The sequence below is a fragment of the Mustela nivalis genome (assembly GCF_964662115.1).
Source record: "Mustela nivalis genome assembly, chromosome: 15".
Lineage (NCBI taxonomy): Eukaryota > Metazoa > Chordata > Mammalia > Carnivora > Mustelidae > Mustela > Mustela nivalis.
In genome coordinates, this window is record NC_139034.1 from 67,344,467 (window position 1) to 67,360,429 (window position 15,963).

General features: G+C 34.1%; 1 pseudogene across 1 annotated transcript in view; it reads right to left on the reverse strand.

Moving 5' to 3' along the window:
• The window catches only part of LOC309849212 (small ribosomal subunit protein eS6 pseudogene), a 71,648-nt pseudogene extending 60,146 nt beyond the window's left edge, over nucleotides 1-11,502 (reverse strand). The window contains exon 1 of the transcript in view: nucleotides 11,429-11,502. The product of the transcript in view is annotated as a small ribosomal subunit protein eS6 pseudogene (transcript). The remainder of the gene's footprint in view (nucleotides 1-11,428) is intronic.
• Nucleotides 11,503-15,963: the final 4,461 nt, after the last annotated feature.

Genomic DNA, 15,963 nt, shown 5'->3' on the forward strand with positions numbered 1-15,963 from the left:
AAAAAAGAAGAAATCACCTTGTGCTGCGTCTGGAAATCCATGTTATTTTCATTAGCTGAGTCCAACTCTACTTTCACTTCCTCAATGAAATCTTCTCAGATTACTTAAAGTCTTGTTTCCCACCTCAACTAAGCTTTTTTTTTTTTTTTTTTAAGATTTTATTTATTTATTTGATAGAGAGAGATCACAAGTAGGCAGAGAGGCAGAGAGGAGGAAGCAGACTCCCTGCTGAGCAGAGAGCCCAACTGCGGGACTCGATCCCAGGACCCTGAGACCATGACCTGAGCCGAAGGCAGCGGCTTAACCCACTGAGCCACCCAGGCACCCCTCAACTGAGCTTTTGATGAATATATTCTTGCTTAGCACACACAGACCTTTATTTTAAATTGCAATGTCACATCTAGCATATATACTGCATGAAATGGATGCTCACCATATGCTTATGAGTTAAGCTGAATTTTAATAGGATCAAAAATTTACAATTGCTTGATATAATGGAACGCTTGTTTTGTTCACCTCTGTTTGATTTATGGTTCTCTTGACTTCTGGTATGGAATAGGAGTCAGAGATATGCAATAATATTTATCCCGGGAATTATCTCCTTTTTTCCACATTAGCACAAAGATGAATTTATAGCAGGTTCTTGATTATTAATCATTAGCAGATTACAAAATAAGTAAATAAATATTCATGAATAATAAGCACATTTGGTTCAAGATATTGTTAAAGTAGAAAAGTATGTAATATTGAAGAAATTGATATTATGTCTATTATCAGTTCAATTTTAGGTTATGTAAATACATCTTAATGTATCTTACCTTATGAAGTTTATCAATAGGAAATATTTGGAGTATGAATGGCATAGCAGTAAGTGAGGGAAGATACTTAAAAAATTTATAACTAACATAGATGTCATATTTCTAACTCATAAAGAAGCCTTACATATAAATAAATTCAAGACAGATAACAACAAAAAGAGTACAAAAACCATGAACAAGCACATCGCAAATGTTGCTATCCAACTGGTCAATAAACATTTGAAAACATGCTCAAACTCATGATTCATCAAGGGAATGCAAAGTGAAAACTGGGAAATACTATTACTCACTTACAAAAATAGTTAAAGATTAACTGCTAGGGGTAACTGGGTGGCTCAGTCAGTTAAACATCTCAATCTCAGTCAGGTCTTGATCTCTGGGTCATGAGTTAAAAAAAAAAATAAAAGATAAAAAAAATAAAGATTGCTAATGAAAGTGTGAATTGGTTTAAAAATTTTGGAAATCATTGTGACAGTTCTACTAAAATTGAACATATGCATAACCTGTCAATCAACATTTTTACTCTCAGGACAACAGAACAACTGTACAGGTATGCTCATAGCAGAATTACCCATAATAGAAAAAAAATCTGAAAAAAAACCCCTACATCTCTAACAATAATTAAATAAATAAATTTAGTATTGAATGGTAGAGTGTTTAGCAATGAAAATTATTTAACCACTGATATACCAGCACTATGAGTGAATTTCACAAGCATAATGTTGAAAGAAAGATCCCCAAATATATAGTTCTAACTGTGTGGTTCTAATAGCTTTGGAGAACAGGAGTGATTAGCAGTTGGGAGAGCTTTGGAAGGGAGAAACTGAGCTGCTGGACTCATGTGGTAGTTTATACTAATTCATCAAGCTGTACACCTGTGATATGTGTACTTTTTTCCTACACTTATGCCACACAACAGTGAAATAGTTAATATAACAAAATGAAGAAAAATGTATTATGTGACAATATAAAATAACCTCGTAGTTCAAAGTGTAGATTCTGGATGTATTATGAGTTGGTTGCATCCAAGTTCTGCCATTTACTATTTGGATAACCAGAAATGCATTCTTCTCAACTTCTTCACCTGTGTCACTATCTATAAACTGAGGGTAAAGTAATTCATATTTGTTTTGAAGATTAAATGACTTAGTGCCTGCAAAGCCACTGCACAATACCCAACATATATAAAGCTCTAATCAAATGTTAACTATTTCTGCTTATTAAGATTCAACTCTAACAGTTCCACTCTATTCAATGGAATGATTTATTGAGTAAGTCTTAGTAAGGAAACTGATTGGTTGAGATTTCTTCTCTAGGTGAGTCTATTAGAGAATGGAGGCTATAAGGAGGGTATGGTACTGGCATTAACTGGATTAAAAAATAGAAATAGTTTTCTGCTTTTATGGGCAGGAGAGTGAAAACAGGATAATCCAATAAGAGATTGGAGCCATTCTGGTGACCACTGATACATCCAGTCAAAACACAAAAACTCCCCAAACAGTACTACTGGCTTCACTCAAAAACTCCCCAAACAGTACTACTGGCTTCACAAGTATGTGACCTGTCCAGCAGCACCATAGTGCCCCACACATGATTCAATATTGCCCTCTTAGCATCTTTAAATTATTAATAATTTTTAAACAAAATCCCTGCATTTTCATGTAGCAGCTGGTCCTGCAAGTTATGTAGCTTGTTCTGCTAAAAAGTGTGTGGTCATGTGCGTAATCAATGTCACATATACTGATTTATGTGCAGAAATCTCTATGGAGTAGGGAGAATGTCTAAAGTTGAAGAAAAATGGTTACATTTTCTGTCTATTTGACAATTAGTCACCATCTCTATCCACAGTCACCTGTAAAGAATCCTAGAGCTCATGAAAGAGTATGCATGCTCTTGAATACCCTCTTGATTGATTGATTGATTATGTTAGGTTAGTCACCATATAGCACTTCATTAGTTTTTGATGTGGTGTTCCATGACTCATTATTTGTGATTAACACCCAATTCTCACTGCAATATGTGCCCCCCTTAATACCCATCATCAAGCTAACCCATCTCCCCGACTCCCTTCACCTCTGAAACCCTCAGTTTGTTTCCCAGAGTCCATAGTCTCTCACAGTTCTTCTCCCCCTTTGATTCCCCCCTTCCTTTTTCCCTTCCTTCTCCTTATGTCCTCCATGCTATTCCTCATGTCCCACATACAAGTGAAACCATATATAATTGTCTTTCTCTGCTTAACTTGAATACCCTCTCTTTTTATGGCAAAGTGGCTAATCTTCAGGAAAAAAAAAAAAAAACTAGGAGTTTTTTAATAAGACCTGATTATTAAAGCAGACTATATCCTCAATATAAATCTTAGGTTTTACAGGAGCAGGTGTAGAAAACATATCTGAATTTATTTGATTGATAGGTTTACTTTTGTAAAGATTGCTAAACAATGTGAGAAGTTCAGTGAGAAATAGTGTGAATATTTCCTTCATAATAAGTTCCAGATAGTAATTAGAATTGACTCTATAAAAGTCTAGCTTCTATTATGAATGTAGTATTTCATCAATTATTTTGATGTCATAAAAACACAATGAAAATCTACAAGTTCACACAGCTAAGCTCTAAAGAATTACTTACATTTTGAAATAAGACAGAGGAGCTTAAAATCTAAAGAATAACTTCTTGATTTCTAATTAAGAAACTGAAATCTGCTCATGTTTGTACAACCTCAGTATATTATTGCTTAAACTTTGCCAGTGAAATTAAAAGCTATAATTTAAATATCATGTTTATTAGTTTCCTAGAGCTGTCATAACATAGTGCCACAAACTATATGGCTTAAAGCAAAATCAATGTATTCTCTTATACTGCTGGGGGTGAGAAGTTTGACATCAAGGTGTCAAGAGGTGTGGCTCCTTTGGGAGACTGAATTCCATGACTCCTTACTTCTGGGAGTTAGCAGCAAAACTTGCTGGTCTTTGGCTTGTATAAATATATGACTCCAATCTTTGTCTTTGTCATTACATGATATTCTCTCCTTCTGCATCTGCATGGTCTCTTCTCTTTTTATAAGGACACCAGTTATATTGGATTTGTACCCACCCTAATTCAGTGTGACCTCATCTTGAACTGATTACATCTGCAAAGATCCTATTTGCAAAAAAGGTCATATTTACAGGTACTGGGAATTGCAACTTCAGCATATGTTTTTGGTGTACACAATCCATCTCACAACACTGTATTCTAATCACATAATAAAAAGTAATACCCCAAATAACAGTTAACACACAAGTGTATTTTATACATCAGAAACTACTCTGAACACATTACATATAATATGAAGAATTTCTTACAATAAATCTAAAGAATGGATATTATTATGATAATCCCTATGCTATAGTCAAATAAAAGACTATGTAAGAATGCTTATTGCCTAAAGTCCCAGACTTTAGGGACTTAGATGTAACCTTAATATCTATATCACATACTTCTCAAAATTTGTAGATAGCATTATGCTTATGTCAAAATCTAGCAAAACACTTTTCTAAGCAAGAAATATATCTAAAAATCAAATGTGTTATATCTAATATTAAATCTTACATTACTTTTTTCCCAAATTTTTATTTAAATTCTAGTCAGTTAACATATAGTGTATATTGGTTTCACAAGTAGAATTTAGTGATTCATTACTTACATATAACACCCAGGGCTCATCATATGAGTGTCCCTTTTAATGCCTATCACCCAATTAACCCATTTTCTACCATCCTCATCCCATCAACTCTCAGTTTGTTCTCTATCATTAAGAATCCCTTTTGGGGGCACCTGGGTGGCTCAGTAGGTTAAACCTCTGCCTTTGGCTGAAGTCATGATCTCAGGGTCCTGGGATGGAGCCCTGCATCAGGCTCTCTGCTCAGCAGGGAGCCTCATCCCCTTCTCTCTCTGCCTGCCTCTGCCTACTTGTGATCTCAGTCTGTCAAATAAATAAATAAAATCATAAAAAAAGAAAAGAAAAGAAAAGAAAAAAGAATACCTTATGGGAGCACCTAGATGGCTCAATTGAGTGTGTAACTCTTGATTTTGGCTCAAGTCATGATCTCAGGGTCATGTGATTGAGCCCCATGTGGGACTCCATGCTGGTCATGGAGCCTGCTTGGGATTCTCTCTCTCTCCCTCTGCCCATCCCTCCCTGCTCTGCCCATCCTTCCTGTTCATGTTTCTCTCTCTCTCTCTCTCTCTCAAAAAAAACAAAAAACAAAAAAGTCCCTTATGAGTTTTTTCCCTTTTTTAAAAATTTGCCCTTCCCATATGTTCATAAATTTTATACAGTATTTATATCTGATTTATTATCTGTAATTATTCTCCCTAAACAACATTGTTTTGTTCAGACTAAGTTTAATATTAAAGTGTATTTTCTATGTTGACTATATAATGAGAGAAAGAAAAATTTGGGGTGTGGACAAATGATTTAAACTTACAAGGAGGGACGCCTGAGTGGCTCAGTGGGTTAAGCCTCTGCCTTCAGATCAGGTCATGATCTCAGGGTCCTGGGATCAAGTCCCGCATCAGGCTCTCTGCTCGGAAGCACGGAGCCTGCTTTCCCCTCTGTCTCTCTGCCTGCCTCTCTGCCTACTTGTCATCCCTCTCTCTCTCTGTCAAAAAAAAAAAAAAAAAAAAAAAAATCTTAAAATTACAAGGAAATATAAGTCAAAAATTTTGAGTCTAGGATTGAAACAAATATATATATATAGTTGTGTGTATGTACGTATATATGATTGTAAAATTGGAGAAAATGTTCCCAAACCCAATTAAGAAAATATAAAATGTAAAACCCAAAGTGAACACAAGATACTACATACCAATTTGTGTAATAAAACATGATTGGCCAGAAATTCAATTGATCACATATATCAAATTGAAGCTTCTTCCAGAATTAAAAAAAAAATCTGATTACATTCAACATAAGAGATTACATTCTTAAAATCTACAGACAAAAGAAAATGCTTAAAATTTTATGTTGCACTGATTTGGGATGAAATTGAATTTCCTCAATAATTGACCAAGGTACTGTCAAATCCAAATCAGCAAACAATACATCGTGCACTTCAAAAGAGAGAGGGACCTTTCAACCAATGAATAAAAATGTCTTATTTCAGCCAAAATATGAGAAGACATTTTGATATGAGATTGTTCTCTACTTGCCAGTCTGTCTAATTTCTGGTGATGGCCAATTCTTTTGTCATTATCTAAGGATGAATGTCACTGGAGAATATTAATGAAAATATTTTGCAAAGCCCCCATTTAAAATTATAACTTATTGTTTCTTCTCAAAGAACCAATGCAAAATGTGAGTATAGTTTCTTAATTTTCAATGGAAAATTTTAGGAGTTTACAGTCTCCGTAAAAGCATTTGTGTCTTCAGTCACACTACAAATTTTTTTTTCTATTTTCCCTGAAGGATATTACATTACAATAAATTTTCCTTCTCAACAGCTTTTGACTGATGAATGAAGATCATGAGTTTTTTTTTTTTTTTTTTAAGATTTCATTTATTTATTTGAGAGAGAGAGAGTGAGTGAGAGTAAGAGAACAAGTGGAGGGAGTTTGGAGGGGCAGAAGGAAAGGGAAAAGCAGAATCACCACTGAGCAGGGAGCCTAACATGAGGCTCAATCCTGGGACTCTGCAATTATGACCTGAGCTGAAGGCAGATGCTTAACAGACTGAGCCACCCAGGTACCCTGATGAGTTGGTTTAATTTCATCTAAAAACAGAGACGATCTTACTGTAATTGAAACGGGAAACAGCCATAAGTATCCTGCTTAGTTTCCTTGTACTGAAGTAAACTGGGTAATAATTGTAAAATTTTCCTGGAAGAGGGGCACTTTTTTTTTTTTTCAAATTATTCTTGTCAGTAGATGTGAAAGATGAGTGGTTTGAAAAAAAAATATATATATATGAAAAAGCAGCATAAAATTAGTAATTTTCTGACATAACTAGTATATATTTTCCCTATTTTTAAATCTTCTTAACTTTTCTTATATTACAAAAATTCTCTCCTCGTTCATTTTAGTTATTTTTATATAGACAAACCAGTCAGGCGTACCAGACCCACTGAGATATCCATGAATCTCAAGTTCTGAAGCTTTGAATACATAGTCCTTTTGAAATATATGCAATTAATAAGAAGCACACCAGGTAATGTGGTCAAAAGATAAAACCTAAAAAACAGAAGACAGTCTTGTGGCTGTACTGAGACCTGTTTGAATTTTATCAAATAATTAGACACCTAGCATGTATTAATTATGTTTTATAAATGAATTGCAACTTGGGTTCAAACAAGGATATTGTATATACATGAGCATCATTTATTAGAACGTGAAAATTTTTTTAAAGCTGCCTAGCTTTGATGACTCATAAACAAAATTATGTGGAAGGGGAAAATAATTGAAATACTTAGAACTAACACCCACTCAGTGAGAGGTGATTAATCCTGTTTCAGAATAAAAAATAATGTAGAATCTCAGAACTGAAGGTCACCTCCAGACACAGTTGTGCTTATCTACTTGGAGCAGATTTTTTAAATCCTATATTTAAAGATATCTCTGATTGATATCTCATACCTTTCTTTAGAAACGTACCCTCTATTTAGTCAACTGTCCAATTAATAACATCTCCTAAAGGTCTAAGGGCCTTCAATTTTATTAGATATGAGTCACCTGAGAAGCCTGTTAAGAATGTAGATTGCCAAGACTCGCTCCAAGAATTTGTTTCAATTTAATGGATTTGGAAGCTACAATAGTAGATGTTATAACCACTTCACAGGTGATTCTTGTATAGGTGGTTTGTAGGCCATGTTTTTGGGGATAAAAAAAATGCATCAGGTTATCTCAAACCCTTTTAAAACCCTGACTACTAAATTTCTGAATCTGAAATATAACCACATTAAATATCCAACTATCCTTTATTACCTTAAGTATAGGTGTATTACAAAGACAAAGGAAGGTGTGATACTAGTGGGAGGTATATTAAACAACTTAAATAAAAGACCCAGTGACTCGGCTTTAGGACAAACTTGCTCTTCTTCTTTCTTCTGTTGTAATTTTCCATTTGCTTCATTCCTATGATCGGTTTCATCCTTGTATCCCATTTCCAATATTTTCAATGTAAATATTAAGCCCTCTACTAACTTGCCGAAAGGATCTAATATGTCTTGAACTTTAGGTCTTCCTCTCTTTTTCTAATGCCCTCCTATAAGGTTGAGCTTGTATTTGCTATTGAGTTATTGGCAGATCCATTTCCATCAATTCTCAGTGGCACAATATTGACCACCTTTAAGCCAGGAACCCAACATATTAGCATATATCAACGCTGGCTAAATATCCCTCCTACAACCTGAAATGATTCCCAAATGTTATCTTTATAAAGCCCCAGAATTCCATGTATGTAGTAATATGTTTACATAGTACTTCTACCAAAAGTTATTTTATATTATTCCTCAAATCAGGGTCATGGAAGTAAGGTCAAATACCTTCCTGAATATCATACAGTTTGTTTTGAGAAACAGGCTTTATTGGGTCACAAGTAATACAAAGTACAGGTCTTCCAATCCATTTTTCATCCCAAAGAGTCATAAATTCCTTGGAAAGGAGTCTGTCTCGATACCATTGTTCTCCCTTCTTATGGGGTAGGCAAGAAAGTGACCTTGTCTATCAGAAGATTAACAGAATTCTTGGGTACTACGTGTTTAGGTATTTTTAGGAGTTGTCACAAAAAATCCAGCTGCCTAGAATTTGGAGAATTTGAGGTGCATGGGAAGTGACAACTGTTCTTATTATAGAGGAGAAAGCCATTAGAAGTGAAATACCATTATAAGTGAAAGAATGTGCCTGACTTTCAAGAAAAGGGAGTAGCTCTGTCTTAGTTAGGTCACTCTGCAAGTAAATCAGAATGATCTACTATGGTCTTTTAACACCATTCAGTAAGCATTGGTTTGCTCATGTTTCACAGCCTATCTTCCATCAACTTTAGGAGAATTGGGACAGGAAATTTTATAAGTCACAGTACTTATGATATAATGGACTTTTTATTGAATTTATTATATAAATTCAATAAATACATAGCCACTATGCTTTGTAAGTGTACATTCAATAATCACAAAACCTTTCCAATGTGCCAATTAAAACTGTCTTGTTCATAACTTTTTTGGAAATAGACAAATGGTTGAATAAACAGAAGACTAAGAGGCAAATATGTGACCTCTAGATTGAGTTGTACATTGGAATGTAGATTTCAGATCACCTGACATTTTAAAAATTTTATTTAAGTTTTTAATAAAGTGACCAAATTGGATTTTATGTTCTCACAATCACTTCAAGCATTATATTGTATGCCCCTTAGTTGACCTGTTAATGTAAACACCTAAATTTTCTATATGTCAGTTACTAACTGGTATTTTTCACCATATCTTTAGTTGCTTTGATATGCCTTCATAACCAATTTCTCCAACTTCCATAAGATTTTTTTTCCCGGTATATATCTGTATACAATATAAAAGCTCTACCCTATCGGGCATTCTGATTTTCAGTTACAATTCCTTCTAAATTGGTTTATTTTGCTAGCAGCTGTTTGTTCATTCTGAAACACTTTGAGTGTTTTTTTCTTATTCAGCTCTATATTGAGATTAATAACAGCTGACTGATGTCCTCTTCCTTAATATTTCACATGATTGAACTAGTTAAATCACCCATTTTCATATTCATCTTGAGGATAAAAACTCTTGACCCATTGAGATGTTATGGACCGTTCTATTTCATTAATTTTTTTTAATTTTAAAATTTTTTATTTTTTATAAACATATATTTTTATTCCCAGGGGTACAGGTCTGTGAATCGCCAGGGTATTTCACTAATTTATCAATTTAAACTTATCCATTTCCTTAGGGAAAAATGTGAAAAATTAATATTCTACGGAGGATTTTATAATATAAATTATTTTAGTGACAATGTATACTACAAATAAACTACCCTAAGTATTTAAAATAGTGAGAATTTAATGTAGATAATTGGTTTCATATGTGATGTAAGTAATATTACTAGAGCTCAGAGGACAAATCCAACAGGCAAAAGCTGTAATTACAAAAATTTGCTTGGAGATCCGCTAGTTACAGAAAAGAGGCAGTGATGACAAGACTCTGCTAGATATAAAGAAGAGAAAATAACAAGCTTCTCTTATCTTTTCATGCTCTAAAATCCTACCAGCACTTCACACTGAACAAACCCAGACTGAAATGAGTTGGCCTGGGCTATTGGAAAATGCACTGGGACACATGGCCTCTAGCGTCTCCACACTGGGCTGTTAAGAACAGGTAATAGGGCATAGAAAGTTTCTGAGAACAAAAGGTTCATATCTGTCACACAGAGTATGCATAATGCCACCCTCTCATAATTATTAGTAGATAATACAATGACAATAATAATTGAATAAAATAATATTTGTGATTACAAGACTAATTTCAGGATTTTAAGTTATCTTTCTTGTCTTTTTAAATTTTTTTTAAAGATTTTATTTATTTATTTGACAGACAGAAATCACAAGTAGGCAGAGGGACAGGCAGAGAGAGAGGAAAGGAAGCAGGCTCCCTGCTGAGCAGAGAGCCTGATGCAGGGCTCAATCCCAGGACCCCAGGACCACGACCTGAGCTGAAAGCAGAGACTTTAACCCACTGAGCCAACCAGGTGCCCCTTTTTAGTTTGATCTTAAGCAACTGCATATAATATTACTGTTTATGGGTAAAGAGAAAGCTAATGGAAATACTCAAACAATATAGTTATGAGGTATTTGAAGGAGACAGGAAAATCTGAGTTAAATCTTCACATGTAATTGCACAGCATCAGTAGATATTGGATAAATTTGCCAAATCAATATATACATTTACACACACACACATACGTATATGAAATGTAATATAATATGTAATCTAAAAAATTTGTCATTAGTACTGAGTCATTTGGAGGGCTCACCTAACAAATATTTTTTTCTAGTAAAAATGGCATAAAATTTATGGTTAAAAAATACATAGTACTATATAATGAAAATATAACATTGGGAGAAATTCCATAGTGACAAGTATCAAAAGACGACCATATAGAACTTTGACGTGGAGGGATCTAATAGCTCCAACCTTTTACTGTTCTCCCTACGTATTCTAAGATCATTATTTCAATATTTGGCAGGAATGCACTTAAAAATAGCTTTGTTTATTTCTGAGAATAACTTTTTATATCTATCTATCTATCTATTTATTTATTTTGAGTATAACTCTTTTTAAATTAGGTTTGGAAATGCATTGGATTTAGAAGTTAAATTAAACCCAGTTGGCATGTACACTGTTGAGCCTTCTTGTCAGAACATAACTGGAAGACTCGGGAGTCTAAGGGCAGTGAGAGTTCACAGGGAAAAGCATCAGAGAGGAGAGAGCTGTGCAAAGCTAGAGCTGCCCAGGTCTGCAGGGCTTGGTTCCCCCTAAGTGGAAAGTGGGCAAGGCCAATGAATTAATCAACTGAGTCTACTTTAACAAAATGCCAAGAAGGGGTGGATAGACAGCAGAAATTTGTTTTCTGACCATTCTAGACGCTGGAAATCCACTGGTTTAGTTTCTCCTGAGGCCTCTTTCTTTGGTTTGCAGACAGCTGCCATCCTGCAGTGTCCTCACATGGACTCTTCTCTGTGCACACAAATCCCTGATGTTCCTTCCTCTTCTTAGAAGGATATCATGAATATTGGGTTAGAGCTTCACCTTTACAAGCTCATCTACCATTAATTTTATATTTAAAGTCTCAGTCTTCAAAAATAGTCACATTGTGGTTTAGGGATTCAGAGGAAGAAGCAGAGATACTCAGAAGCCAAAGAATGGCCATAGCTACAGGAAACAGAAGGAGGAAAGGAACAATTAATTCTCCTGTAGATCCTCCAGGGGCAGTGTGGCCCTGCTGACATCTTGATTTTGGATTCTGGCCTCCAGAGCTGTGGCAAATTAAGTCTGCTCTTTTAAGCCACTTGGATTGTGGTAATTTATTACAGGAGCCTATGAAAACTAATACAGGTGTTAGCGGGAGATTATATACTGAAGAAAAAAAAAAAAAAAAACGTTAATGAGAGCAATAGAAATCTCCCAAAATGAAACAAATACAAAATGGAAAACAAACAAAATAAAACAAACAAATTTAAAAAAAAAATGAGAAAACACCAATGGCTTCACAAAAAATTCCAGGTAAACTATTATGAGGATTTCTCATCCTCATAATATCCTGAAGAAGTAGTTTTGCATATCTGGGGTTTAATAATGATGTCAGAAGTAGTTTCATATACTTTCTCAGCCCAAAATGCAGTCTCCAGAAGGAAAATAATTTTATTTCCAAATTTAAATTACAACTTATTATAAACAGAATGGGAACATAAGTAGTAATCTGATAATAGAACCTAAAAAACACAGAACTAAAAAAATTAAGAAAGAAAAAGATAAGCGTACAGATCAATATACCTATTCAATGCAACAAGTCTTAACAAAATATGAAGATACTGAGTGGTGTAATATATTGTTAAGAATATAAGTATTTATCATATTTCAGTGTGCAGAAAAATTGCACCCTGTATTGACCCTTTTTTTTGTCACAGCCAGTATTTAAAAAGTAAAGATCCAGAATTTGTAAATTTAATAATTTTAGTACTTCACTGGGGACATTTAACATGTATTGACTTTTATTTGTGATGATGGTGTGATCACTGCCTTCACAGCATCAGTGTAAATGTCAGCACCATGAAAAAAGCTAATAATGTTTTAGTATTATTATGAAAATAATTTTGACCTCACACATTTCTTAAAGATTTAGTATTTCCTTTAGGCAGAAACACTTCTCTGAAGCACAGTAATTTGATCAGACTTGTTTTAGTTACTTTTTAATCCCCCACATTCTGATGAAAATATTTGCATTTTGAAATAGCAGTTTTAATGTTCCTCTCTTTAAGCAATTTTTTAAACATCTAAATATATTTATCTGCCTAGGCAACATTATATATAAGTGATCCTAGTAAGTTAATGCTTCTTATGATGAAAAATTGTGCTTTTTTTTTTATCATTGTTAAGAATTAAAATGAGTTTTTTGTTTGTTTTATTGTCTTTGGTTATATGCATTGAGAAAGGAATACTTCTTCTACTTTTATAAAAGATACCATCGTACAATGTTGTGGAAAAGAACCTTGCAGAAAAACAATAGTGATTAGGCCATGATATATAACAGCTACTTTTGGTAGAAGTGTTCTGAGAACTTGTCAGCCCAGCATGATTATTTCAGTTCCCCGATGGACTGAAGAGTATCACAGCTCAATTCAGTGCCAGCTGTGTCAAGCCCTTCAGACTTGCTTCTCATTTAACAACTAAAGTTATCTAAATTGGTCTATTCCCACTTGCCACAATTGATGGTCAGAAAGCGTGTTTTGGCTCTTCCTTTTCCCTTTTAATAGCTGCATTCATCAAACATTTATTGCATCTACTGTTTACTAGGCACTTTGCTAGGCGCTAGGGATGAAGAAATCAAATAAGGCTTTGTCCCTGACTGTGAAGAGCTTGTAACCTAATTTACAAGTTGGAATATGAGTTCTGAGCTCCATAACCCTATGGTTCCTCTCAGGATAAAAAGGGATTAACTATGTTCTATCATATAACATCATAAGACTGCTTTTGGGAAACATGAGGTTAATCTTGGTAGTCTAGTGGTTAATAATTAGTAACCATTCATTGCATATTTTCTATGTACCAGACATTATGCTAAGTACTTTACATTTTTTAATATTTTATTTTATATTTATAAATAAGCTCTGAAAGACATTTGAACCTCTTAGTTTTCATCAGTGGAAACTGAGACTTAAAGAAGAAAATTTTCCCAAAGTTGCCCAACAAATGCACATCAGGTGATGTCTAGCTTCTGTTCTGCCCAGTGCAGGCTCGCCCTGTCCTATTCTCCTGTCTGGTTGCACAGTTGCTCGGAGACAACCCCCTTATGTTAATGAGAGTTAAGCCATCTCTAAAATATTGGTGAAGATTATTTTAATCTTTTACTCAATATGCACCAGGAATGGGGAAGAAGAATAGTCACCAGAAGCAACTTTGTTATTGTGATAGATGCGAGGCAAGTGTCGGAGCTAAGAGCCTTATCAGAACCATTTGGAATACAGCTGACATCATAAGCATGTTGTTTGCAATCATTTCATATAATTCCCCAATATATATGTATTTGGAAATAATCTGAAACTGAAGATTACATTAAAGCTTGGAAAATCACTATTTCATTCTGGCTTCAACCTGTTCTTCAAGCAGCTTGGTGGATAGATGTAAATAACATGAAATCGTGCTTGTTTTCTCATTGCTTCTGTCTTTTGGGTTTTCGTTTGCTTATATGTTTTTTATCGTTTTTTGATCAGAGGCCATTGAGAAAACTGATTCGCAGGAATGAAATTCATTCCAAAATCTTACAAATTGTGGTCTATGGGGACTTTAAGACTAATTCAATATTCACTCTTTTAATCAGTTTCAGCTGGTTTATCTTCCTCCTTATTCATAAACCAGGTCTTGATTTTTTTTTCTCCTGCCTTATTTTTAAAGTTTTCTCTCTCTGTCTCCCCATTTCCTTCTTCCCTTTCTTTCTCTTTTTGCAAAATATGTGTTCTGCAAACTACTTAATGGCCAACTCAAGATAAACCTGACCTCTGATATCTTCTATGATCTATCAGGACTCAGAGTTCTTTCCTAATTTACATCTATTACCACTTCCTCAAAACCTTTTCTTTGTCTTTGAAGCCTGAAGTTATTTCATATGTGCGTATTTGATCTACCCTAATACATGAATTCTTTTTGATATTTGCTATCTTAGGATGCTTTATTCAGTCAATGAAAATTCAATAGATTCCTAGGAAGTACTCTTTACAAAAATGACTTAAAAAAACCCTAAAATACCTATCCACGTTAATAACTATTCAACATTGTCCCAAATGTTCCATTATTATTATGTTCTAATTCAATTTAGTGAAATTGAAGCTTAATTACTTCACTTTATAATTTACAAACTAAAACAGGTTTGCATATATTATTTCAATTGATCTTAGCTAAATTTCTGGACACTAACACAGGTAGATGTATTTTTTTTTTCAGTTACGTAGTTTATGGGACCAAAAAAAAAAAAAAGGTCAATTGACTTCTCCAGAGTCATATAGTGCTTAGGTTATAAATCTGACACAAGAAATCAGATCTTCCAACCTCGAAACCAGACAAGTGTCTTTGCAATTTTCTTTAATGCTCTCCACCTCTTCAGGGATATTACCATATTTTTGTTTACCTGTTACTCAGTTTATAAAACATGAAAAACATTTAAACATAGCTTTGTCCTAAAAAACTTTTGTAAACCAATATCATGAAACTATATTTTACAAATATTATAGGTTTGAATTAGTAAAAATCACATCAATAAAATAAAATGCTAAAACTTTCATTATAGATGTAGACTACTTCATTACAAGCCAACCACTACCAAAACTGGACAATAATTCCATTAAAATGTCAAACGCTTGTCAATCTTTTCATCATTCCATTAGTACTGGGCCTGGTAGATGTAACCTGGCAGCTCAGCCTTTATAGTAAGGCACTGTGTTTTCCTAATGGTGAGAGTGAGATGTGAGAAAACTGTTATCTTGCAAAACTGCCCTTGGATAAGTATGATCAAAAAGAACTGACACCATTTGATCTTATAGCAACACAAATCATTTATAAAACAAACTGTGCTACACTGACAAGCACATTTGCAGATTCTCACCTTCGTTTTTTTCATTTGTGTTTATGGGCACAACAAATGAGCTATTCTACATTCACAAATGATATCCTAAAGGGAAATTATCTGAACCCCTTTCTCAAGGAATCTCAAAGTGCTGAAAAACTATAGCTTTAGCCTTTATGAGACTTAGTTACCCTTAAAATGGTGAATCCTTGCTTTGTTAAAGATAAGACATGATATTAGAAAGATATCAGCCCTTGGGGGCAGGAGAAGTTTTCTGTCAGTCAATCACTGAAATATACATATGTTCTAAATCTAGTTGGGAAGATCTAAACTA